Below are 24,112 nucleotides of genomic sequence, written 5' to 3'. Positions count from 1 at the left end.
ACAAACTGGTAGCATTTAAAGGACCTTACAAATGACATCACATGACAATTGTCACAATATTCGTTATAATTAAAGTAAGCCATGCAGATATACAGTATTTCACAAAAGTGAGTACACCCCTCACATTTTTGCAATTATTTTATTATATTTTTTCATAGGACAACACTGAAGATGTAACACTTTGATACAATGAAAAACCTGGAGCCGGCCCTGCCACTACTGCTCCATCGCTTTCTATACAAAGATAGCAGAATACACCACTTGGCTATCTCCGGAAGTCCCATAGATTAAAGCACATATGTCAAACCCTGGCCCACGGTGAAAGCGGAGTATTTTTTTTTTTATGCGGGGCCTATTATACTGTATGGAGCACTATATTGGGCCCATTATACTGTATGGAGGACTATGTGGGGCCATTATACTGTATGGAGGACTATATTGGGCCCATTATACTGTATGGAGCACTATATTGGGCCCATTATACTGTATGGGGCAATATGTGGGGCCCATTATACTGTATGGAGCACTATGTGGGGCCCACTATACTGTGTGGAGCACTATGTGGGGGCCATTATACTGTGTGGAGGACTATGTGGGGCCTTTATACTGTATGGGGCACTATGTGGGGCCCATTATACTGTACGGAGCACTATGTGGGGCCTACTATACTGTATGGAGCACTATGTGGGGCCGACTATACTGTGTGGAGCATCATGTGGGGCCCATTATCCTGTATGGGGCACTATGTGGGGCCCATTAGACTGTATGGGGCACTATGTGGGGCCCATTATACTGTATTGGGGACTATAAGAGGCCCATTATACTGTATGGAGCAATATGTGGGGCCCATTATACTGTATGGAGCACTATGTGGGGCCATTGTACTATATGGAAGCACTGCAGGTGTTATGATCTGCTACCAGCACTAAGGAAAGACAGGAGATCTGTCCCTACAATAGAACTAAGCTAGATCCCTATGATGTAACGGGGAACCTGATCCTGCGATCAGACCCGCTAAAGTCCTCAGCTAGTCAGAACGAAGACCTATAGATGTGAGGGAGGGATCCCTACAAGAACTAGGGACTGGGAGAAAGATGGACACCTCCTAGCAGAAATTGTAGCAGTAAAAAAACAAACAAACAACATAGAACATAGAGGTCAAAAGACCTAGCTAAACTGACTGAGAAAGGTAACAAAGCACCTGGCTAGCTTAAGGGTATGTGCACACGATACAGAAATGAAGCAGAAAATTTCTGCATCATTTCTGCATCTCCCTGGCAGAAAAAATGCATGCAGATTGTGCATGCGTTTTTCCTGCGGAATACATGCGGATTCACATGCGTTTCCACATGCGTTTCCGCATGTGGATTGACAAGCGCTTTCCAGGCGATTTTAGCATCACCTGGAAAGTGCTTGACAACTAGGTCACACTATATAAATCCATGCAAACAGCATGGATTTACATAGTGTGACCCGAGAGAGTGTATATACTTACCTCCGATGGCCCGCGCTGTCCTGCTCAATCCATTCTCCTGGCTGCCGGCAACTTTGAATTGAAAGACCTGCCGACGTCAGCGTCACGTGACCCGTCACATGACTCTGACGTCACCGCAGGTCCTTCAACTCACTGCAAAGTGCCGGGAACCAAGCAAGAGCGCTGCGCGGGCCGACAGAAGGTAAGTATACATAAATTTTTTATTTTATTCTTGTTTTACAGCCTTTTTAATGGTACCTGGGTGTGGATGAGACTCTCCTCTCCTCCACACCCGGGTACCAGCCGCACATTAGAACGCGCCAATAGCGCAAGTACAAATGCAGTCTTGCGGAATTGGCGCATTCTAATGCAAGTCAATGGCGGCGAAAATGCCGCGTTTACGCAAAATTAATTGACATGCTGCGGATTTTTGAGCGCAGCGTTTACGCTGCGGAAAAATCCGCATCATGGGCACAGCACATGCGGATTTCAATTGGGGAACATTGCTGCCCTTCTACCATGCGTTTTTAATGCGTTTCCGCGGCGTTTACACAACTGCAAAAACGCTGCGGAAACGCATTAAATACGCATCGTGTGAACTCAGCCTAAGAGTAGAAATTACAATGAAGTCCAGCAAGGCCAGAAGGGCGGAGCAGGATAATAGGCAAAAACGGTCATGTGACCAGCATAATAGAAAAAACCTAACAGGAGAGTTCTAACAGTACCCCCTCTTCTATGAGGATCCTCCGGATCCCCTAGGCCCAGGCTTAGCAGGAAACCTCTTGTGAAACGCTCTGACAAGTCTGGAAGCAGAAACATCATCTGCCCTCACCCATGAGTTATCCTCAGGACCGAAACCCTTCCAAGCGACGAGATACTGCAAACTCCCTCTATACCGTCTAGAATTAAGGATGCGGGAAATTTCATATTCCCCGTCCTCCACCACCGGAGCAACAGTGGCAGTGGCGTCTCTATCTGATACATAAGCTTTTTTCAATAGAGAAACATGAAACACCGGATTAATCTTCCAGGAGGTAGGAACCTCCAACCTAACAGCAGATTGGTTAACTACCTGAAGCACCTTAAAGGGTCCTACAAACTTGGGACCCAATTTTTTAGAAGGAATCCTCAACCGCAGATTCTTAGAGGACAACCAAACCATGTCACCAACCGTAAACAAAACCTCTTGACATTTCCTGTCAAAGTACCTCTTAGATTTTTTGTTAGCCTCCTGAAGATTACCACGCACATCCGTCCAAACTCTTTCCAAATCACCGGAAAAACTCTCCTCCTCAGGCACAGCCGATACCAATTTGGAGAATGACCCAAAAGACGGATGTCTCCCAGAACAACAAAAAAAAGGCGAACACCCAGCAGAAGAGGATGTATGGTTGTTAAGAGCAAATTCAGCAAGCGGCCGAAACTCAGACCAACCCTCTTGATTGTCTGCCACAAAACAACGCAAGAACTGCTCAACATCCTGGTTCTTCCTTTCTGTCTGGCCATTAGACTCAGGATGATATCCAGATGAAAATGACAAATGAACTCCCAACCTGTCACAAAAGGCACGCCAAAAACAAGCCACGAACTGAGGTCCCCTATCAGAAACAATGTCAGTAGGAACACCATGGAGTCTGACAATCTCCTTGACAAAGGCCTTAACGAGTGTCTTAGCGCAGGGCAGTTTGATGAAGGGAACCAAGTGACACATCTTGCTAAAACGGTCCACGACCACCCAGATGACCGTGAAACCCTCAGAGGGGGGAAGGTCAGTAATAAAGTCCATAGCCAGATGTGTCCAAGGTGCACTAGGAACCTCCAGAGGGCAAAGCAACCCCGCAGCAGAAGTATGTGAAGACTTAGATCTAGCACACACAGTACATTGACGCACCCACTTAATGACCTCCTTCTGCCATCCAGGCCACCAAAAACTGTGACCCACAAGTCTCTTGGTCTCAGAAATTCCAGGATGACCTGCCAACCGAGACTCATGACACTCAACAAACAAATCTCTCCTAAAGGTCCTAGGCACAAACAACCTCCCATGGGGAGTGTTAGATGGGGCATTCTCCTGTGCTTTAAGAATCTCATCTTCCAAAACGGAGTCCAATGCAGCAATCACAACACCTTCTTGTAAAATGCTCTCCTCCTCCTCAGCACCAACCATGGGAGAAAAGCTGCGAGACAAAGCATCAGCTTTAACATTCTTGGTACCCGGAATGTAAGTAACGGAAAAATTAAACCGCAAAAAAAAAAGTGTCCACCTAGCCTGACAGGCATTCATGCGCTTGGCAGCATCAAGATAGATCAGATTTTTATGATCAGTGAAAACCTGAATGGGAAAATCAGCACCTTCCAAGAGATGACGCCAGTGTTCAAATGCGAGTTTAATAGCCAGCAATTCCCGATTACCAATATCGTAATTAAGTTCAGTCTCAGAAATTTTTTTTGAAAAAAAAGCACAGGGATGTACTCCATCCTTGTTTTCCTGAGACAACACCGCACCGACCCCCACAGAAGAAGCATCAACCTCAACCAAAAACGGCTTAGTCACATCAGGCTGCATAAGGATGGGGGCAGAGCTGAACCTCTCCTTTAGAAACTCAAAAGCTTCAATGGCCTCAGTAGTCCACTGAACCGTATTAGAACCTTTCCTGGTGAGATCGGTCAGTGGTTTAACAATAATAGAAACATTTTTAATGAATTTTCTGTAATAATTGGCGAAACCCAAAAACCTCTGTATCGATTTCAAACCAATAGGCCTAGGCCATTCCTGCACAGCTTGAACTTTCACCGGGTCCATCTCAAAGCCCTCGCTGGAGATAATGTAGCCCAAAAAACTAATTCTCTGTACAGCGAACTCACATTTCTCCAGCTTAGCAAAAAGCGAATTGTCAATCAATAACTGCAATACCTCACGTACGCTCGACCAATGAGACTCCAGGTCAGGCAAATAAATCAAAATGTCATCCAAATACACAACCACATTTTTGCCGATCAAAGGTCTAAGAATGTCATTAATAAGATTCTGAAAAAATGCTGGTGCATTGGTAAGACCAAAAGGCGTAACCAAATTCTCAAAATGACCCACAGGAGTGTTAAAAGCAGTATTCCATTCATCACCCTCCTTAATGCGCAACAAATTGTATGCCCCCCAGAGATCAATTTTAGAGAACCACTTTTCCCCCACTAACTGGTTAAACAAATCAGGAATCAATGGCAGTGGGTAGAGATTGCGTACAGTAATTTTATTAATCTCGTGAAAGTCCAAACAAGGACGTAAACCGCCGTCCTTTTTTTTAACAAAAAAAAATCCAACAGCCACAGGTGACTTAGAGGGTCTGATATGACCGGCGGCCAAGCTCGTCTGTATGTATTCCTCCAAAGCCTTTCTCTCAGGAATAGTCAGATTAAATATACGACTTTTAGGAAGAGTCGCTCCAGGGACAAATTCAATGGTACTATCGTAGTCTCTATGGGGAGGCAAAATTTGCGACTCCTCCTCAGAAAAAACTTTCCAAAAATCCTGAATAGGTACAGGTAATTCCCCTTTATCCACAGAAGCAATGCGCCCGTTACAACACTTGACATAACACTTAGGGCTCCAGGACTTAATTTCATTGGTAGACCAATCCAGTACAGGATTGTGCAATTTTAACCAGGGCAACCCCAAAACTACTGGAGAAGGCAAATTATTTAATACCACCAAATCCAAATTTTCTTGGTGAATACCATTAATAGTGAGGGGAAATTCATAAACCTTGTGAGTAACACATTTCAAGGGAGAGCCATCGACAGAAACCACGGCAATAGGGGATGACAAAGGTTTGGGTTTTAAATTAAGTTTTTCCAAGAATCCCCCATCAATCACATTCAGAGTTGAACCACAATCCACAAATACCCGAAATTCAATTAATTCTTCCTGAGCTGCGGTGGTAGCAGAAAGAAATACATCCTTAGTGTTTAAACAGGCTATACGGGCGTAACTGACCTTTTTTTTTTTTTCTTTGTTCATACGAAGCACACAGTTCTTAATGAAATGGTCAGATTTGCCGCAATAAAAACACAAACCTTCAGAAAACCTGCGGTCTTTTTCCTGAGAGCGGGGTGACATCGCCCCAATCTCCATCGGCTCTCCAGTGTCAGTACAGACCCTCTCAAGACTCGGAGCTGACATGGCAGGGGATTTACTCTCATTAACCCTTGCACGCAGTCTCCTGTCCACCCGTATAGCTAATTGCATTGCCTCCTGCAAGTTTCCAGGTGTAGGATAAGCAATCAGCAGATCCTTAACCCTTTCACCTAGCCCAGCAAGAAACAAACTTTTTAGAGCTGAATCGTTCCACCCCACCTGAGCAGACCACCGACGGAAGTGAGTACAGTAATTTTCCACATTACCTGATCCCTGCCTCAAATGTCTCAATTCCGTCTCAGCTGATGAGACACGATCAGGATCATCATACAACAACCCCAAAGCAGAAAAAAAACTATCCACTGATCTAAAGCACGGATCACTAGGTTGGAGAGAAAAGGCCCATCCCTGAGGTTCTTTGCGCAAAAGTGACATTATGAACCCTATGCGCTGTGATTCATCACCAGAGGATCTGGGTCTCAAACAAAAATACAATAAACAAGCATTTTTAAAGGAAAAAAAATCTTGTTGTTCACCAAAAAATAAATCAGGCAATCGAACCTTTGGCTCCACAAAATGCGCTCCAGAACAGCTACTCACGTGTTGTTGGAGCTTGGCCACCTCCAGAGAGAGTCCCTGCAGGCGTTGAGCCAGATCCTGAACTGACACCATGATGGAAACTGGAGGTCTTTCCTTAGAGAAAATTTTTTTTTAGGCTGGACTTACTGTTATGATCTGCTACAAGCACTAAGGAAAGACAGGAGATCTGTCCCTACAATAGAACTAAGCTAGATCCCTACGATGTAACGGGTAACCTGATCCTGCGATCAGACCCGCTAAAGTCCTCAGCTAGTCTGAAAGAAGACCTATAGATGTGAGGGAGGGATCCCTACAAGAACTAGGGACTGGGAGAAAGATGGACACCTCCTAGCAGAAATTGTAGCAGTAAAAAGACAAACAAACAACATAGAACATAAAGGTCAAAAGACCTAGCTAAACTGACTGAGAAAGGTAACAAAGCACCTGGCTAGCTTAAGAGTAGAAATTACAATGAAGTCCAGCAAAGCCAGAAGGGCGGAGCAGAATAATAGGCAAAAACGGTCATGTGACCAGCATAATAGAAAAAACCTAACAGGAGAGTTCTAACAGTAGGGCCCCGTTATACTGTAAGGAGGACTATATGGGGCCCATTATACTGTATTTTTGTGGCCATTGTACTGTATGGAGGACTGTGTGGGGATTACAGTTAGAGAATCATACTTTGATGGGGTCATCATTCCTTTCTGGGGGATTGAGGGAGGGGGGTACAGTAGGGTCATTATACTGTGTGTGGAGGGTACTGTGGAGGAATTCATTGTGAGGGTGTCTTACTGTGTCTGGGGGTACTTTTGTTGGCATCATACTTTATTATCTGCATTATTCAAGGTTTTTTTTTATCCTTTATTACTTATTTAAAATAGGCTATTGGGACATATACTTTTTACTGCTCTTACATAACAATATTTTATTCTAAGATCTATTAATTCAAATGAACTTTGTTCATGGAACAACCCCTTTAACTTTGCTTCCTAATGAAAAAGTTTGTCATATTTCATGATAAGGGAAAACTTCCTCAATTGTAGACTTTTTTTTTTATAAATATCAAGGTTGGCCCCCGACTTTGTCTAAGCTTTTAATTTGGCCCTCTATGTATTTGAGTTTGACATCCCTGGATTAAAGGATAACAAACTTCAGGACTTTAGCTTTTATGAAACTACAACTCTTAGGATTCTCCAACAGCCAGGCAGCTGTCAGAACATTTTAGGAGTTGTAGTTTCACCACAGTTGGAACCCTGCAGATTGCTAATCTCTACTATAGACAGGGTATCAAGTGATAGAGCGCATGATTGACTACTGCACTAATTCACACAGGGGAATCAGGATCCCTCTTTCTAGCTAGAGGTTGGGATTGGGTTTGGATTCTAATTATTACGTATCTAATGGATATGTTGAACTTGGTAATAACTTTTAAAAACCATAAAAAAGCTGCAAGTACGACTGGAAAAAAAGGGTGAAAGCGGGAGCTGCCAATGATAAAAAAAGAGTATAGAAGGGATGAAAAAATTATTTATTGTAAATGCTACATGTTTCAAAATCAATCAGATTTCTTCATCAGGCATACTAACATAGACAAACTGGTAGCATTTAAAGGACCTTACAAATGACATCACATGACAATTGTCACAATATTCGTTATAATTAAAGTAAGCCATGCAGATATACAGTATTTCACAAAAGTGAGTACACCCCTCACATTTTTGCAATTATTTTATTATATTTTTTCATAGGACAACACTGAAGATGTAACACTTTGATACAATGTAAAGTAGTCAGTGTACAGATTGTATAACAGTGTAAATTTGATGTGCCCTCTAAATAACTCAACACACAGCCATTAATGTCTAAACTGCTGGCAACAAAAGTGAGTACACCCCTAAGTGAAAATGGCTAAATTGTGCCCAAAGTGTCCATATTTTGTGTGGCCACCATTATTTTCAAACACTGCATTAACTCTCTTGGGCATAGAGTTCACTTGAGCTTCACAGTGTGCCACTGGAATCCTCTTCCACTCCTACATGACGGATGTTAGAGATCTTGCGCTCCTCCACCTTCCGTTTGAGGATGCTCAATAGGGTTTATGTCTGGAGACATGCTTTGCCAGTACAGCACCTTTACTCAGTTTCTTTAGCAAGGCAGTGGTCGTCTTGGAGGTGTGTTTGGGGTCGTTATCATGTTAGAATACTGCCCTGCCGCCCAGTTTCTGAAAGGAGGGGATCATTCTCTGCGTCAGTATGTCACAGTACATGTTGGCATTCATGGCTCGCTCAATGAACTGTAGCTCCCCACAGCCAGCAACATTCATGCAGCCCCAAACCATGACACTCCCACCACCATGCTTGTCTGTAGGCAACATACACGTGTCTTTGTGCTCCTTACCAGTTGTCGTCACACACGCTTGACACCATCTGAACCAAATAAGTTCATCTCGGTCTCATCCAACCACAGGACATGGTTCCAGTAATCCATGTCCTTAGTCTGCTTGTTTTTAGCAAACTGTTTGCAGGCTTTCTTGTTCATCATCTTTAGATGAGGCTTCCTTCTGAGACAAAAGCAATGCCGACCAATTTGATGCAGAATGCCTCGTATAGTCTGAGCACTGATCGGCTAACCCTCCCAACCCTTTAGCCTCTACAATGCTGGAAGCACTCATACATCTATTTTGAAAAGACAACCTCTGGATATAACGCTGAGCACGTACACTCAACTTCTTTGGTCGACCATGGCGAGGACAGTTCTGAGTGGAACCTGTCTTGTTAACCCTCCGTCACATACAATATCGGTTCTAACGAGTTCACATACAATGTGACTGTCAGGCGCAGGCTAGAAAAATACCTATAATATCTAATGTTTGCAATTTCAGTGCTCTAAAAGTGATCAGTGACCTTCATAGGGATGTAATAAAAGAGATTACACATAATCAGGTGCAAAAAAACCCCATTTACTTAACATAAAACTAATAACTCTGAAATACAAACATTTCAAAACTCCCGCCAAATAGTCCCCAGTTCGACTCTGTCAAAAAACTCTACAAAGAAAATTTATGGAAACAAACTTCATTTTAAGGTACCTTAAGTACTATTAAATAGTGTTGAGCCACCCCCGTAGTGTTCGAGTTTGGTTCGGTTCGTCGAACACCCGTGTGTTCGCCGAACTGTTCGTCGAACTGTTCGTCGAACACCTTCAAACACCGTTAAAACCAATGGCAGGCAAACAAAAACACATAGAAACACATAGAAAACACCTTCAAAGGTGTCCAAAAGCTGACAAACTGCTCAGAAGACACAACTAACACATGGAAAAGTGACAAGTACATATAGTCATGCGAAAAGAAAAGAGGTGGAGGAGTAAAAGGAGGGGGAGACACAGATATAGGCATGTCATGCCCTTCTAAAATCCAAAAAGTGAGAAGCCGACACGTTCAGTCCGCTCCTGCCCGTGCCACCTCCGCGTCGCCGGGTTTGTGCCAGAGCCGCGGTGAACCCTGACGGCCAGCCCCCCTCTCCCAATACTGGTGCCTGTCCGCTGGTGGGTCGAGCAAGCCCCCCTGTGGTGGAGGCAGCTCTAAGCTTTTTAATTTAAATTGTCTCTCTAATTTGAATGAATACACTTTAAATCCATTTACAAGGATCTATTGGAGGGCAAGTCTCATGCCAGCAGCCGCGTAATTCCAGCTCCAGTAGCGTCCACTAAAGCTGCTGCAGTTAAAAAGCTTTTATAAGGATCGAGCTCGGCTGTCCACCGCAAGGCATCCTACTGCCAGTCCCAGCCCCTATGCCTTGGGGTGCCTCCTGATGCTCTTCACTGAGTATCCCGTGGTCCCGAAGCATGTCCTTTGAAAAAATTAAGTGTCCAAACTACAGGTGGTGTAGCTTGCTTAACAGCCGGGATAATCCGCTGACTAGCAGACACTGCTACTAGGCACAAAGTATTTCCTGGGCTAGATGCAGTTAAAAATTTGTAATTAGATACTCTCGTTGGATGCTGAGAAAGCATTCCATAGAGTCTCCTGGCACGCCATATATGATTCTCTTAAAAAGCTTGGGGTAGGGGTCTAGGGGACCCTTTTATAGCCAAAATCACGGCCCTGTATCGCAATACGTCACCTAGGCTGAAGATAAATGGAACTGTAGCACCCTGAGGGCTCGGTTGCTACAGAGGTATTGCACCTCACCCAGAGGTGTGATATCTCACTCTCAGGTAAGGATGTAGTGTGGATCAGGACCCGACACCTGCATGCATTACACCACATTGCCGTGGGGCAGGGTGACCAATATGCCCCTGAGATGGGCACGACAGTCCCTGTCCCTGGCTGGAGTGGGGGGAGGGAACACTGAAGAAGGGGAACCCTGTAGTGCAGGAGCAGGGAGGAAGCAGTTCCTGGGTGCATTGAGAAGGGAGTATAAAAGGTGGACACCATCTTAGTTCAGTGCAGAGAAGTCTGAGCAGAAGTGGCAGGGAGCAGGGGCTCTGCATGAGCTCTGCTCCGGAGGCGGGCCTAGTAACAGAGGCCCAGGCCTGGAAGAGGGAGAAGGAAGGAAGAGGAGCGGAGAAGGCTCCAGGAACGAGGAACGAAGGGATCCCAGGGGTGCGGACGGGCGAGTCGCCACCGCACGCCCGAATCCACCTGCGTGGAGGGGTCAGGCCAAAGGGGGAGACCGGTCCCCGAAACTAGTGGAGGCAGGAAACGACCCTCAGCTAGAAACAGGAGGCTGTGACATTTTATGTGGCGCAGCCCCTCGCTACACCCGCTAGGAAGGCACCACATAGGGTCAGGGAAACTGGCGCCAAGTTTACCAAGAGGAGGCCCGAGGCAGCCGGACAGAAGGGTTGGTAACAAAGGCCAGACAAAGGACACACAAAGGGGGTCCTGTGAAGCGCTCCAAAGTTATCTGGGAGTTGTCTGAGCCCCTCACCTGGTGAGCACAGTACGACGTGGGCAGCCGTTACCTGCAGACGTGGTCTGGATAATAAGAACTGTGAGTAAAGGCCCTGGACTGCATCACTGACTCCGTGTCGTTACTGCTGCTGCCCTGCACCATCACCCCCATCCTCCGCATACACTGCCCTGAGGCTATACTCCTCCCGTGGGGAGTTATGCTACGCTCTGCTGCACCCACAACACCAGCCTCAGCGGTCTGCCCTGCAGCGGCGGTTCACTCTGACCGCAATCCACGGGTGGCGTAGTCGGACATTTAAACATCAAAACCACATAAATAGTTCCGCCACTGGTTTGACCGCCCTGAGCCACGGAACCGGGTCGCCGCCACGGAGTCTACAACCACCAGCATCCACCAAAAAGGGTCCGGCTCCGGGTGTCCCAAGGCCCAGGGGGCGCGTCAGAACATTTTCATCACCTTTCACAATCACCAATGGGACAAGGCAGGGATGTTCTCTGTCCCCTCTCTTATACATCCTAGTGACGGAGCACCTGCTCTCATCAATTCGCCATAACCCCAATATTAGGTGGATTGAGGTGGGAGGCACCGAGTACAAGTGCTCTCTATTTGCTGATGATGTCCTAGTATATATCACTCAATCACATATATCCATCCATGCTGTTATGGCTGAAATAGATCACTTTGTTACATAGTCAAATTTTAAAATCAATGCAGCGAAGTCTGAGGCCCTCGATGTCTCCCTCCCCAAATCCATATAGGATTCCATCCAGTCCAACTTTCCCTTTGCCTGGCCCTCACAGGGTATCAAATACTTAGGAATTCCTATTCATAGAGACCTCTCCCATCTATGTTATCTTAATTTTGGGCCCTTTATTGAACAACTCCATACAGACCACGGTTGGCAAGTTAGAACTGTAAGATTCACTACGTGAACCACTGGTGTTTTGTGGAAAAGCACATGTACACTGTGTTCCAAATTATTATGCAAAAAGTGTTTAGGAGTGATAAGGGAAGAATTTGTTTGTTTGTCAGTTAAACTCATTGATGGTGATGTGTGTCAGGGCTCTTTATATCACTGTAAGCAATTGCAGACACCTGTGCTAATTAGTTTGGCAGGTGTGTCCAATGAAAGGCAAGACTACTTAAGAAGGCTGTCTCACATTATTAAGCAGCCTACATTTTCTGCCAAAATGGGAAAGAAAAAGGATGTGTCGGCTGCTGAGAAGCAACAAATTGTGGAGTGTTTAGGTCAAGGCATGACTACAATCAACATTGTGCGATGATCAGGATGAAGTGTCTTGGCAATCAAGAAGTATGTAGCTGATTCACAGTACACACGTGTGCGTGCTGATAAGGGCAAATTGAGGACTCTTTCCTACAGGCAATTACGTCAGGTTGAAAGAGCAGCGGCAAAAAAGCCTTGTCATAGCAGCAGACAAGTTTTTGAAGCTGCTGGTGCCTCCAACGTCCCCCGAACAACAAGATGCAGGGTCCTTCAGAGGTTTGCAGCTGTGCATACGCCATCCTGTCGACCTCCTCTATCCACTTCACACAAGCAGAAACGGCTCCAGTGGGCCAAACATTACATGAAGACTGATTTCAAAACTGTTTTGTTCACGGATGAGTGCCGTGCAGCGCTCGATGGTCCAGATGGATGGAGTGGAGGATGGCTGGTTGATGGACACCCCACGCAAACACGGCTACAGCGCCAACAAGGATGAGGTGGAGTAATGTTTTGAGCTGGAATCATGGGGAGAGAGATTGTCGGCCCCTTTAGGATCCCTGAAGGTGCTAAAGATGAACTCCATAATGTATGTGGATTTTCTCAAACAGCACTTCCTGCCATGGTTCAAGAAGAAGAACCGTGTATTTCACAGCAAGATCATTTTTTTGCATGATAATGCACCATCTCATGCTGCACATAAAACATCTGCATCTCTGGCTGATATGGGCATAAAAGGGGACAAACTTATGGTGTGACCCCCATGCTCCCCTGACCTCTACCCCATTCAGAACCTTTGGAGCACCATTAAAAGGAGTGTCTATGATGGCGGGAGGCAGTTCACATCTAAGCAACAGCACTGGGAGGGTATTCTGTCCTCATGCAAAACAATTGAAGCAGAAACCATCCAAAACCTGACAAATTCAATGGACGAGAGAGTTCAGAAGCTCCTTTCGAACAAGGGGTCCTATGTGAAAATGTAACATCACCTAGAATAAAGTTTTGAGCTGAAAACTGTTTGATTTCAGTTTCTAACAACCTGCTAATGCTTATAATTTCAAAATGACCATTTTTTTGGTCTTTATTAAAATGAAAAGGTTGATCGAAAAGTTTGGGGATCTAAGAGTGTGGCAACCCAGTAGTCATGATTACTTCGAATTCTGACAATATGAGGGTCATGCTGCAGGTAGTGCAGCAAGAAGGCACTTATGTGTCTTGCGCATCTCGGAGCCCCAAAATTATTTTCCGGGCTAGATGCAGCTAAAAATTATTATTAATTTTAAATCTGGTGAAGCTTTAGTATAGATGGCCTAATAGGATCAGTGCTGCACACTGCTACAAAGCCCAAATTATTTTCCAGTCAAGATACAGATAAACATGATTAGTAATTTTCAATCTGGTGGAGCTTATTATAGATGGCCTAATAGAATCAGTGCTGCACACTGCTACAAAGCCCAAATTATTTTCCAGCCAAGATACAGATAAACATGATTAGTAATTTGAAAGCTTAAAACGGTTGGTAGGGTGATTTTAACCAATCATCAAGCTTTTACTCTCCCCAGGATGACACAGGGGTAGAAAAGTCGTTTCGGATCCATGATTTGTTCATCTTTATGAACGTGAGTCTGTCTACATTATCAGTGGAGAGCCGCGTGCGCTTATCTGTCAGCATACCACCAGCAGCGCTGAACACACGTTCAGACAGAACGCTGGCTGCGGGGCATGACAAGATCTCCAAGGCGTAAGTGGCTAGCTCCGGCCATTTATCCAGATTGGAAGCCCAAAAAGAGCAAGGGTCCAGTGACACAGTCATGGCTTCAATGTTAACTTGGAGATACTCCTGTACCATCGTCTCTATGTGTTGACTATGTGTCAGACTTCTTGTCTCCTGTGGCCTTGCAAAGGATGGGCTAAAAAAGTGGTGAAATGATTCCGCAAAATTGATGTTACCAGCAGATACTGTGGTTCTGTTACGGTTTGAGTGATGAACACTCGACGGTCCCACGGTTGGCAAGTTGGAACTGTGAGATTCACTACGTGCACCACTGGTATTTTGTGGAAAAGCACATGTAAGATTCTGCAACAGTCTCTGCTGATACTCCTGCATGCGTGCATCCCTTTCTATGGCAGGAATAATTTCTGCAAATTTACTTTTGTACCGGGGATCTAACAGTGTGGCAACCCAGTAGTCAGGATTATTTCTAATTCTCACAATTCGAGGGTCATGTTGCAGGTAGTGCAGCAAGAAGGCACTCATGTGTGTTGCGCATCCAGGAGCACCAAGTCCCTGTTGTGTTGGTGGCGAGGTAACAATCATGCTTCCTTCCTCTGTCCTCTCCCCCCAACCTCGCACAACAGAAATGTGATCAAGGTCTCCCTCATCTGATGAGTCTTCCATCAGTTCGTCCTCCACTTCTTCCTGGGCTCCTGCACCTTCCTCACTAGTTTGGCTGCTACCATGCGCCCTGGTAAAACCATCTCCCCCACCCTCACATGCCTGCCGCCTTGGTGCTGCCGACCGTCTGGACCTTGCAGATGTTAGCCCTTCCGCATACAACTCCTCCTCCTCTACTTCCTCCACCTCCTCTTGTGCCACCACCTGACTCCGAATTCTGTTTAACATGTGCTCCAGCATGTAAATCACCGGAATAGTCATGCTGATAATGGCATCGTCAGCACTAAACATCTTCGTCGCCATTTCAAAACTGTGCAGAAGGGTGCATAGGTCCCTGATCTGAGACCACTCCTCCAGCGTGATTTGCCCCACCTCTGAATCTCGTTGGCCCAGGCTATACGTCAGAACGTATTGCACCAGGGCTTGTCGGTGCTGCCACAGTCGCTGCAACATGTGCAGAGTTGAATTCCACCGGGTAGGCACATCGCATTTTAGCCGGTGAAGTGGCAGGCCCAACGACTTGTGTAGAGATGTAAGTCGCTGAGCTGCGGGATGCGAACGGCGGAAGTGAGCACACAGCGACCGTGCCCTCTGCAGAAGGCCATCTAGTCTGGGATAGTGGGCTAAAAATTGCTGGACAACCAGGTTCAACACGTGAGCCATACAAGGCACGTGTGTGACATTGCCCCGGCGAAGGGCCGCACCCAGGTTTGCAGCATTGTCGCACACGGCCTTCCCTGGTTTCAGGTCCAGTGGAGACAACCATTCATGAAATTGGTTCTCCAGAGCTGACCACAACTCCTCAGCTGTGTGACTCACATTTCCCAGACATTTCAATGTAAAACCCGCCTGATGACGTTGAGCCCTACTGCCAGCTTAGTAAGGAGGTGTGCAGGATCCCTTCTGCACAGTTAGAAAGCTTGTGGCATGACCAGACAGGCTTTGGGTGCAGGTGGAAGACCGAGAGGAGGTTGAGGAGGCAGAAGCAGTGGAGGAACTTTGACATAAAGAGGATTGACGCACAACTCGTGGGGACAGCAAGACTTGGACAGCAGCCCCTTGTCCTGCTGTCACCATAGTTACGCAGTGCCCAGTCAGCGACATGTAACGCCCCTGTCCATGCCTACTCGTCCAAGTGTCTGTGGTGAAATGCACCCTGTCACACACAGAGTTTCTCAAAGAAGCGGTGATGTTGTGTGCGACATGCTGGTGGAGCGCAGGCACACCTTTCTTTGAGAAGTAGTGCCGACTGGGCATCTGGTACTGGGGCACTGCGACGGACATAAGGTCTCGAAAATCCTCTGTGTCCACCAGGCGGAAAGGCAGCATTTCTGTAGCCAAGAGCTTGCAGATGGTGAAATTCAACCTCTTAGCTTTCTCATGGCTAGGAGGAAATGGTCTTTTACTTGTCCACATCTGAGGGACCGAGGGCTGGCTATTGTGCTTAGACGGGGTTGATAAGGGTGTCCCTGGCAAACTGCCGGTCTGTGAGGAAGATGCAGGCGGACATGTTAGGTTGCCTTGATCCAAAGGTGGTGCTATCGATGTCGGACAGCGCTCAACACCAGCTGGTGTTACCACCTCCAAAGAAAATGATGACCTGCCAATCACGCTGGCTGTTGCGGGTAAAGAGGTGGCAGGTCTGCGCCCCAAAACAGGTGTGACTGCTGTCCCCCCAGTCACAGAGGATGAAGAGGCCGCGGATGCACAAGATATGGCAGACGGTGGTTGGCCCGGCCGGCTAGGCCGCATTGTAGCACACTGAGCTTCCCACTGCAACTTATGCTTCATGTCCATGTGCCGGTTCATGCATGAAGTACTCAAACTATGTATTTTTTGGCCTCTACTTAGCTTTTGCTGACAAATGTTACTGATAACACGAGTTGGGTCATCTTTATCGATCTGAAAAAATGCCCAGGCTATGCAAGGCTTAGCACCCATGCGACCTGAAGAGCCACCACGACTTGTGGTGAGAGGCAGAGTTGTGTTTGAGGATGCAGTTGTTGACGTGCTTCCAGTACTACGTCTCTGTCCAGGAAGGCGCAACCTGACCTCGTCGTCACTAGCATCTTCCTCCACCTCCTCTGCTGACCTCATCTCTTGGCTGACTGTGGGTTGACAGTAAGTGGGATCTCCAACCTCATCATCATCACCCTGTGCGTTATCACACCCGTCGTCCTCAGAGCCAACCTGTTCCTGCCCTGACAAAAAACTAAAGTTGTCGCTCCAATCAGGTATTTGAGTCTTATCATCGTCTTCCTCATTGTCTCCACCAACAGGAGTTACAGTTTGGGAATGAGGGTCTACATTATGGTCAGAACCTTCTGCGTCTGGTCCTGGATCCGACTCATAAAGATTCTGGGCATCAGTGCAGATCATTTCCTCGTCTGGATTCACAGAAGCGCTGGAGTCGACCTCTGATTCCCAGGCTATAGTATGAGTAAACAGCTCTGCAGACTCAACCATCTGTTCTACCTCATACTCAGACGGGCAGCTGGAGATTTGGGAGCTGTGAGGAAGCAAGTGCGATTGGGGTGACACCTTTGAGGACTGGAGTATTTGTGATGTTGAAGTTGATGTGGAGGAGAGCCCACTTAAAGGAGCACTTGATATCCGTTGAAGCACCTGCTGTTTTTGTGCCTCATCTGGAATTTGTAGCGATTGGCGTGGCCGTAAGAAAGGGATCTTATCACATTGTCCGCTAAAAGAAGTAGACATTTTAGTTTGGCTGGAAGATGGTCTTTCTTCTGCAGATGTTACTGTTGCTTTAACACCTACCCCACGGACACAACCTTTTTTCCCCTTCCCAACACGCCTATTCCCCTTTCCACCAGCAGCAGGCCTTTTTCCACTCATTTTGGTGGTTAACTAATTCACAACTCTGGAGTTGTTTGCACAAAAAAACAATGGATGGGAACCGAGCAGAGCTGAGTGGCCAAACTGTGGTATTAGGCCAAAACTATTGGCTGGGTTAGATGCAGAAAAAAATTATATTCAATTTGCAACCTGATGGAGGTCAGTATAGATGGACTAATAGAACAAGTCCCACACACAGCTAGAAGCCCAAATATTTTTTCAGAGGTAGATGCAGAAAATTTTTTTATTCAGTTTGCAACCTGATGGAGGTCTGTATAGATGGATTAATAGAACAAGTCCCACACACAGCTACAAGCCCAATATTTTTTCAGAGGTAGATGCAGAAAAAAAATATATTCAGTTTGCAACCTGATGGAGGTCAGTATAGATGGACTAATAGAGAAAGTCCCACACACTGCTAGAAGGCCAAATATTTTTTCAGAGCTAGATGCAGACAAAAAATTATTTTGAATTTGCAACCTGATGGAGGTCAGTATAGGTGGACTAATAGAACAAGTCCCACACACTGCTAGAAGGCCAAATATTTTTTCAGAGCTAGATGCAGAAAAAAATTATATTCAGTTTGCAACCTGATGGAGGTCTGTATAGATGGATTAATAGAACAAGTCCCACACACAGCTAGAAGCCCAAATATTTTTTCAGAGGTAGATGCAGATAAAAATTATTTTTAATTTGCAACCTGATGGAGGTCAGTATAGATGGACTAATAGAGAAAGTCCCACACACTGCTAGAAGGCCAAATATTTTTTCAGAGCTAGATGCAGATAAAAATTATTTTTAATTTGCAACCTGATGGAGGTCAGTATAGATGGACTAATAGAGAAAGTCCCACACACTGCTAGAAGGCCAAATATTTTTTCAGAGCTAGATGCAGATAAAAATTATATTCAATTAGCAACCTGATGGAGGTCAGTATAGATGGACTAATAGAACAAGTCCCACACACAGCTAGAAGCCCAAATATTTTTTCAGAGGTACTGTAGATGCAGATAAAAATTATTTTTAATTTGCAACCTGATGGAGGTCAGTATAGATGGACTAATACAACAAGTCCCACACACAGCTAGAAGCCCAATATTTTTTCAGAGGTAGATGCAGAAAAAAATATATTCAGTTTGCAACCTGATGGAGGTCAGTATAGATGGAGTAATAGAACAAGTCCCACACACAGCTAGAAGCCCAAATATTTTTTCAGAGGTAGATGCAGATAAAAATTATTTTTAATTTGCAACCTGATGGAGGTCAGTATAGATGGACTAATAGAGAAAGTCCCACACACTGCTAGAAGGCCAAATATTTTTTCAGAGCTAGATGCAGATAAAAATTATATTCAATTTGCAACCTGATGGAGGTCAGTATAGATGGACTAATAGAGAAAGTCCCACACACTGCTAGAAGGCCAAATATTTTTTCAGAGCTAGATGCAGATAAAAATTATATTCAATTAGCAACCTGATGGAGGTCAGTATAGATGGACTAATAGAACAAGTCCCACACACAGCTAGAAGCCCAAATATTTTTTCAGAGGTACTGTAGATGCAGATAAAAATTATTTTTAATTTGCAACCTGATGGACGTCAGTATAGATGGACTAATAGAGAAAGTCCCACACACTGCTAGAAGGCCAAATATTTTTTCAGAGCTAGATGCAGAAAAAAATTATATTCAGTTTGCAACCTGATGGAGGTCAGTATAGATGGACTAATAGAGAAAGTCCCACACACTGCTAGAAGGCCACATATTTTTTCAGAGGTAGATGCAGAAAAAAATATATTCAGTTTGCAACCTGATGGAGGTCAGTATAGATGGACTAATACAACAAGTCCCACACACAGCTAGAAGCCCAATATTTTTTCAGAGGTAGATGCAGAAAAAAATATATTCAGTTTGCAACCTGATGGAGGTCTGTAGAGATGGATTAATAGAACAAGTTCCACACACAGCTAGAAGCCCAATATTTTTTCAGAGGTAGATGCAGAAAAAAATATATTCAGTTTGCAACCTGATGGAGGTCAGTATAGATGGACTAATACAACAAGTCCCACACACAGCTAGAAGCCCAATATTTTTTCAGAGCTAGATGCAGAAAAAAATTATATTCAATTTGCAACCTGATGGAGGTCTGTATAGATGGACTAATAGAATGATGCTATGCCCAAAAGATTTTACTTCACTAGGTGCAGTAAAAAAATTGGTATTCTATACACAGGTGGTATATCTTGCAACACAGATAGGCTACTCCACTGACTAACACACTCTGCAATAGGCCAAAAAGGATTAGCTTTGCTAGATTCAGCCAAATGCTGTGAAAAAAACTTGCACAGCACTGGCACAGACCTGCCTGGCAAAAACTGATAGGAACTGATGTAACCTAGTCCTGAAAAGGACTCCAATTACAATTAGTCTTTACTCCCACAATCTATCTATTTAAGAGCACAGACCTGCCTGATAAAAGTCGTAGGAAATGCTGTAACCTAGTCCTTAAAAGGACTGCAATCACAACTATTCCCTACTCCCAAGCTATCTGTAGATTTATGCGAAAATTGGCTTGAAATTAACAAGGTATAGCGCACACAGCAACAGCGGTGCCGTCTAACACGCAGCTGCAGCAGTGAGAAAATGGTGGCGACGGGGAAAATGGCTTGGTCTTATAGGGCAAGGACATGTGACATACACTGCCAATGACACATGCCCTTGCTTGTGTGAAAAAAAGCACTTCGCTCCGTGTGTGCGCTGCTGATAGGCTGACAGATTGCACCTCCCCACTGCAAATGCGGGAAAGAGAAAAAAAAATGGAGATCTCATTATTCCTGCAGAGATCCATCCCCTGCCCCTCCCCCCACCCCGCTGTACACTCAAACTGCGTATTAACATTAATTTTCATCATTACTGAGAAAAAATCCAGTTATGATTTTGGTGCACGAACAGTTATCGAACATAACCTCGAACAGCCAAATTTTTCTCAAATTGTTCGTGTTCGCCGAACGGCTCGAACACCGCCCAAAACAGCTCGAATTTGAGATTGGCGAACAGCTCGAGTAGAACAACGCTCATCTCTACTATTAAACACATATTCAATCAGAATTAGATCCTGAAGTTTCCCCAGAAAAATTACACTTGCAGAGCAAAGAGCAAGAATTACACATCATTTTTGCATGTGTCAGGCAGATTGCATTATGACATTTGTGACATTCATAATTAGAAAGCCTTCTGATTCCGCTTTCCGTGGTACAGGTGGTGCATCTCCTTCTTTTGGGAGGTGGTGCAGGTGGTGAATTTTCAATATCATCTTCTGGGTGGAATCTTTTGAGCTGAACTTGAAGGCGAGAGGGGATACCGATTGTTTTCATACTTCTCTTGCGTAGCTCTCCAAGCACTAGTTCATGGGCCAATTTTTTTAGATAGAATCGTCTACGGAATGGTTCAAGCTTGTTTTCAAGGTAAATGACTTGTGAATTTATACCACCCAAATTCAACATAGCAAAAAATATGACCATTGGCCAGCGTTTGGTGTTTCTGCTGACGTTGAAAGTTGAGCACATCTGATCAGCTGTATCAACACCCCCTTTTGTTGCATTATAAAATGTAATTATCTCCGGGGTTTTTTTTGTGCCTCAGTCCCAGGATCGATGGCATCATCATCATGAAGTGTTGATAGAAGAAGTACAATTTTTTTTGCTTGTGGTACATAGGAAACCAAAACCTTTCCATTATGGAATGCAAACATACTGCTGTACTGTTGTCTCCCTTTCACACTTACAAACTGTGTAGGCAATTCTTTTTTATTTTTTCTTACAGTTCCGACATATGAAAGCTTCTGCATTTTCAGATAATCAATCAGATCACAATTTGAAAACCAATTGTCAGCTGTTATATTGCGACCCGATCCAAATAAGGGCTCAGCCAGTCTTTTTACAACATCACTGGATTTGTTGCTGACACAGTAAGGACCTTCTGGTTGTTTTCCTGCATAAACTTCCAGGTTGTAAGTGTAGGTCTTACTGGCATCAACAAGGGCATACATTTTTATTCCATATTTGTTAGGCTTTGATGGAATATATTGACGAAAGGCACATTTACCACGAAAACCAGGGAGCATTTCGTCAATAGTGAGATTCTCCCCAGGGCAATAGCTTTTTTTACAGTTTTCAACAAATTTTTGGAATTTATCACGAATTGGAGCAAGTCGGTCATGTGTTTTACGTTCGGTTCGGGTAGTTCTGTCGTCAAACCGAAGGCAACGAATTAGAAGCTTGAATCTGTTTATGGACATAACAAGGCCAAATTTTTCAACTCCATCCCCATCTTTACTCCAAAGTTCCTCCAAACTTTGTCTATTTGCCCTATAAGCTCCTGCAAGGTATAATAATCCAAAAAAGCACGCAGTTCTATTTCATCTGTGGCCTTGATGGTTCTGTTGCAGATGAACTTGTCCTTTATAATGTCTATATATTGGTTGGTATATGTGACAATAGAGTCCAGAATGTCATCTGTGAATAAACTATTCCATTCAACTGCAGTTTTTGCATTACTTGCAGTTCCTATAACTGTAGGAAGGTGAGTATTAATGTTTTGAGGTTCCCTACGTTTCTTCTGGAGTGGCTTCTTGTTCCATTGTTTTTTTTTATCTTTTCCCATATAATAAGATTCTACATCTTCATCCTCATCACTGTCATCATCTTGCTCTGTTTCAGAATCCACTTCACATACTTCCACCTCATCATGAGAATCAATCTCACTTTCCTCTCCTAAATCCTCATTCAGTGTGGGGTCTGCATCATCTAACAGCATGTTTGTTACTTCCTCAACATCAAGGTTTTTTGATAAATTGTACGTTTTCCTCTCCATTTCAGCAGATAATCTGAAGCAAGAGAAGGAATATGTGTTAGGGAACTACTGTATATGCCTGAGCAGCACACTTTCTTTTTTAATCTGCCTTATTTCTATGAAATATCCTCACACTTTGTGCTATACATTCATAAAACAAGCTAAATAAACAATTGTGATGAATAAAAACATAAAATACCAACCTTATTGAGTGTGACGTGTTCACATACAATGAGCCTGAGAGATTAGCGCAGTTATATCTGTCCTCCTGAAGCTCTGCAATCCAACTGTGGTATGAGGTTTCACAGAGCTGCTAGAGACAGGAGACTACCTGGAGGGAGGGGATTTCCTCACAATCTGGTGAGGAAGGAGAAATGAAAGTAAAAGAGATGTGCCTGTCAGGCCTATTGTATGTGATGGAGGGTTAAACCTCTGTATGGTCTTGTCCATGGTGCTGCAGCTCAGTTTCATGGTGTTGGCAATCTATTAAAGCCTAGGCCATCTTTATGTAGAGCAACAATTCCTTTTTTCAGATCTTCAGAGAGTTTTTTGCCGTGCTATGTTGAACTTCCAGTGACCAGTATGGAAGAGTGTAAGAGTGATAACACCAAATTTACCATACCTGCTCCCTATTCAAACCTAAGACCTTGTAGCACTAATAAGTCACATGACACTGGGGAGGGAAAATGGCTAATTAGGCAAAATTAAGCCATTTTCACTTAGGGGTGTACTCACTTGTTGCCAACAGTTTAGACGTTAATGGCTGTGTGTTGCGTTATTTAGCGGGCACAGCAAGTTTACACTGTTATACAAGCTGTACACTTTACATTGTATTAATATGTCATAGCTTCAGTGTTGTCTCATGAAAATATATAATAAAATATTTACAAAAATGTGAGTGGTGTACTCTTTTTTGTGAGATACTGTATACATACACACACACACACACACACACATATACACTACCGTTCAAAAGTTTGGGGTCACCCAGACAATTTTGTGTTTTCCATGAAAACTCATACTTTTATTTATCAAATGAGTTGCAAAATGATTAGAAAATATAGTCCAGACATTGACAAGGTTAAAAATAATGATTTTTATTTGAAAGAATAATTTTCTCCTTCAAACTTTGCTTTCGTCAAAGAATGCTCCCTTTACAGCAATTACAGCGTTGCAGACCTTTAGCATTCTAGCTGTTAATTTGCTGAGGTAATCTTGAGAAATTTCACCCCATGCTCCCTGAAGCCCCTCCACAAGTTGGATTGGCTTGATGGGCACTTTTTGCGTACCATACGGTCAAGCTGCTCCCACAACAGCTCAATGGGGTTGAGATCTGGTGACTGCGCTGGCCACTCCATTACAGATAGAATACCAGCTGCCTGCTTCTTCCCTAAATAGTTCATGCATAATTTGGAGGTGTGCTTTGGGTCATTGTCCTGTTGTAGGATGAAATTGGCTCCAATCAAGCGCTGTCCACAGGGTATGGCATGGTGTTGCAAAATGGAGTGATAGCCTTCCTTATTCAAAATCCCATTTACCTTGTACAAATCTCCCACTTTACCAGCACCAAAGCAACCCCAGACCATCACATTACCTCCACCATGCTTGACAGATGGCATCAGGCACTCTTCCAGCATCTTTTCAGTTGTTCTGCATCTCACAAATGTTCTTCTGTGTGATCCAAACA

Source organism: Phyllobates terribilis, unplaced genomic scaffold (genome assembly GCF_046119375.1).
Source record: "Phyllobates terribilis strain yellow unplaced genomic scaffold, ASM4611937v1 Scaffold_5__5_contigs__length_657084704, whole genome shotgun sequence".
Lineage (NCBI taxonomy): Eukaryota > Metazoa > Chordata > Amphibia > Anura > Dendrobatidae > Phyllobates > Phyllobates terribilis.
The sequence above is the reverse complement of the archived record's forward strand: the minus strand, read 5'-3'. Positions refer to the sequence as shown.